Source organism: Vipera ursinii (assembly GCF_947247035.1).
Source record: "Vipera ursinii genome assembly, chromosome: 3".
NCBI lineage: Eukaryota > Metazoa > Chordata > Lepidosauria > Squamata > Viperidae > Vipera > Vipera ursinii.
Genome location: NC_139516.1, coordinates 58,257,167 through 58,261,202, shown reverse-complemented (window position 1 = coordinate 58,261,202; position 4,036 = coordinate 58,257,167). Strand labels below are relative to the sequence as shown.

The 4,036-nt window shown below is 41.0% G+C and overlaps 1 long non-coding RNA gene across 1 annotated transcript; it reads right to left on the bottom strand.

The window, feature by feature from the left end:
• Positions 1-2,979: 2,979 nt before the first annotated feature.
• Positions 2,980-3,623, bottom strand: LOC310637527. The gene is made up of 2 exons (XR_014491937.1): positions 3,526-3,623; positions 2,980-3,160 (listed from the first exon to the last, which is right to left on the bottom strand). It is a non-coding gene; the product is annotated as an uncharacterized lncRNA (long non-coding RNA).
• Between the last annotated feature and the right edge of the window lie 413 nt (positions 3,624-4,036).

Below are 4,036 nucleotides of genomic sequence, written 5' to 3'. Positions count from 1 at the left end.
AATTAAGAATATTTCATTCTTAAGAATTGTTTAGATTCAAAATAGTTTTCAAGAGTGTACAAAAGATACTATTTTTTCTAGAATCAGCTAAATTAGACATATTACATTGAGAAAAATGTTTCTCATTTCTTTCCTACCTTTGATTTCATTGCAGAGATGTTAACATAAGAAATAGATTATTTTGTTATCTAATTTTACCTTCCAAAAGACAGAAGCAGATGAAAAATGTGAGGTTCTTTCCTGTTGGCTTTTCTGAATTAGCTGTTTTAGATTCTAAAAGTTTAGTTCCTAAAGAAGTAATCCTGTAAATAATTTTAATGTCCTCCTCTAGTGCAGGCTCTTTTATGACTCGTGGATTTTAACTCCCAGAATTCCTGAGCCAGCGTGGCTCAGCTTGGCAACCTCTCCCTTTCCGCTCAGCATGGCTGGCTCAGGATTTGTGGGAGTTGAAGTCCACGAGTCATTAAAAAGAGCCAAGATTGCTAGCCCTGAAATAGGCTTAGGAAAACCAATAAGGGAATCTGGATTGTTGTTTTTTGTTTGCAAAAAAAAAGGTTCCAGAATGCCGTTCTGAGCGTTCTATGAGAAAAAAAAGCCCTGGTTTTAATGTATTGCTTACCCACCGCTACAGTTTGAAGTCCACAAGCTGTGGAGCAGCAGGTGTGATGGAAACTCAACTCATCCAGTAGAAATGCATGTTTTCCTTCAGTGGAAATGCTTTATTTTAAGTTGCGTGTGAATGTCCATGGTGACACAGTGGTTAGAATACAGTACTGTAGGCAAACTCTGCCTGCAGCCTGGAGTTCGATCCTGACAGGGCTCAAGGTTGGGGGCAGTTTGCTGACATTGTAAACCACTGGGAATGCTGTAAAGCACTATGAGACGATATGCAAGTCTAAGCGCTATTGCTACTTTTCCAAAGCAGAGACATAGCTGTCAGCCTTACTAGGTAAATTAGTCAGGACGGATGGCCCTATAAACTACTTCTACTTTATTTTAAAGCTTCGTTAACAGAGTCCTGCAAGTCTGAAACTACAATTCTCCTGCTGTTACCTTTGCAAGGTGTAAAATTTAGGCAGGGATCTTCCTGAGCCGATTGTTCTGTACAGCTGTGGGCAGCTGTGCAGCTCACTTTTATCTGACTGTGTTCCTTAGACAGCATTTATTAACTGCTAGAATCTTGCCCTCTTTCCAATGTATCATTGCTAGATGGCAAGTAATATCCTGCGAACAGAAGTTGTCTTCAGGGAGGGAGTGGAGAATGTGGTACATGCCTATATACTGGTGATACTAGCAATCTCGTTTGCCCAGTTTTTATATATTATTTTAATTTATTTTTTTTACATTTCATATCGGACTATTTCCTAGACTTGGGTTGAAATCTACTCTTCTAATCCCATCTCCACATTTCTTACAAACGTACTAGCCCTGTTATGGCTGCATTTCCTTAGCCTTTTGGAGTCCTGGTGTGGGCGCAATTGTTACTTTGAACAAGTGGGAGTTGGCACCCTATTTAACCTTCAAGAAATCTGAGACCCTGGTTCATTTTTCTCTGTTTTAAAACTATTTTTGAAAGCTCTGTGCTAAAGTTTCTCACTGCACTTCCTGGAGTGCCTTGGAAGTCAAAGATGCAAATGGCATTAGATAACCTTTTGAAGCCAGAGTGCAAAAGTCCTTGCTTTTTATTGGCCCACATTTTCTAGGGCTGCAAGTAGCTGTATTAAAGCTATAACTGTCAGGTTGTAATTCATCTTTTTAATGGTGTAGACTGGAAGGAATAGAGCTTCCTACTGTGGTGTAATTTCACGCTGAGGAATCTGATGGGGTTCCCTGCAGTCTGATCCTTTATGGATCAGAAAGCTCACTTTCTCTTGAGCTGGAGAGCCCAAAGATTAGCTCTTTAACCCTTTCCATGCCAGAACAAGTCTGACTCTTGCTTTTGATGACTCCTCTACCCAATGGGCCTGTTCATGTGACTTTTCCCCCTCCCCCTTTTCTGTGAAAATCTTTATTTCCCAAAGAGCAGGAATGCAGAATGATTCTTAATTGTTTGGAGAACGTGCATATTTACTAAACCAAGTAAAGCAGTCAGCCAAACATAGCAGAAGATAAAATTACATTAAAATAATGGTAGCAGACACAGCAATTGTCTGTTCATTTTGATGATTATAGCTTCATTCATCTTTCAGGGGCAGAGGAGAAATCCAACACCCCACTGACTGTGAGACAATAACCTGAGTGTTAGGTCTAAAAAATGGTTCAGCGTCTCAAGACGTATCAAGGATAGTCTGTGGCCTATAACCTATCCCTATTTTTTTTAATTTTAATTCCATTTATATCCCGCCCTTCTCCGAAGACTCAGGGCAGCTTACAAGCTTAGCAGTAGCCTTCATTCTATGTCTATGCCTGCTTATTAGGGCTTTCACACACACCCCAAGCGGCATTATTACAAAGTCAGCTTAATTGCCCCCAACAATCTGGGTCCTCATTTTACCTACCTCGGAAGGATGGAAGGCTGAGTCAACCTTGAGCCTGGTGGGACTCGAACCTGCACTAATTGCAGGCAGCTGGTGTTACTTAAGGAGGCATTAGCCCACTGCTCCACCAAGGCTATATTGAAGAAAGATGTCTATGGAGATTCTCAGTCATCCAGGTCATGGTTCTCCTAAAGGTGCTTTTTTCAAAAGGCAACTGGACTTTGTTTTTGCTTGAATACATTTCACTACTCATACAAGAAACTTCTTCAGTTTGAACTGAAGAAACTTCTTGGACAAAAAGCGAAATGTCTTCAAGCAAAAAGAAAGAAAGTCCAGTTGCCTTTTGAAAAAGCACCTTTGGGAGGCTGAAGCAAGATGCTTTGAAATGCATAGGTAGGCACAAATAATTCCTTCCTTTATTATCATTCTAGCATCAATTGCTCTACCTGTCTGATCAGCTGCCTCTTACCCTTCCACTACAGTTCTGCTAGATTTCTCCAAGTTCTTTCTTTCTTTCTTTCTTTCTTTCTTTCTTTCTTTCTTTCTTTCTTTCTTTCATTCTTTCTTTCATTCATTCATTCATAAGGAGGAAGACAACAAACAGGCAAACAGAGCTTATTTCTGGGTTATCCTGGTAAAATGGAAACAGAAAATTAGAGGCATCCCTACAGAAAACGCATGGTCTATGACTATAATGGGACGCGGTGGCTCAGTGGGTTAGGACGCTGAGCTTGTCGATCAGATGGTCGGCAGTTTGGCGGGTCGAATCCTGAGTGCCATGTAACAGAGTGAGCGCCTGTTACTCGTCCCAGCTTCTGCCAACCTAGCAGTTCGAAAGCAGGTAACAATGCAAGTAGAAAAATAGGGACCACTACGGTGGGAAGGTAACAGCGTTCTGTGCGCCTCTGGTGTCTAGTCATGCCGGCCACATGACCACGGAGACGTCCTCGGACAAGCGCTGGCTCTTCGGCTTTGAAACGGAGATGAGCACCGGCTCCTAGAGTTGGAAACGACTAGCACGCATGTGCAGGGGAACCTTTACCTTTACCTATGACTATAATAAAGATTACATCTGATCTGATTTGATGACTGATCACTGACACTGTCTCTGTGGTTTAAAGGTAGATGGGAATATAATGCATCCCCAATGAAATAGCACATAGCACTTAGACTTATATACTGCTTTGTATGGCTTTATAGCCCTCTCTAAGATGTGTACAGAGTCAGCATTTTGCCCCCAACAATCTGTGTCTTCATTTTACTGACCTCAGAAGGATGGAAGGCTGAGTCAACCTTGAGCCGATCAGGATCAAACTGCCAAACTGCAGCCAGCTGGCAGCCAGCGCATTCTAACTATTGCGTCACCACAGCTCAAATCACACTATTTAGTGCTATGAAGGCCTTAAAAAAATTCAGATTTTTTTAAAAATATCATTTATTCATTCATAATAAGACTGTAATTAATAACAGTAATGATTTTGCAATTCAGTGGCAAGGTATCATTTTGCCACAATTAGAACATCTACACATAGATTTGAGGTATCCATAATAAAATACTA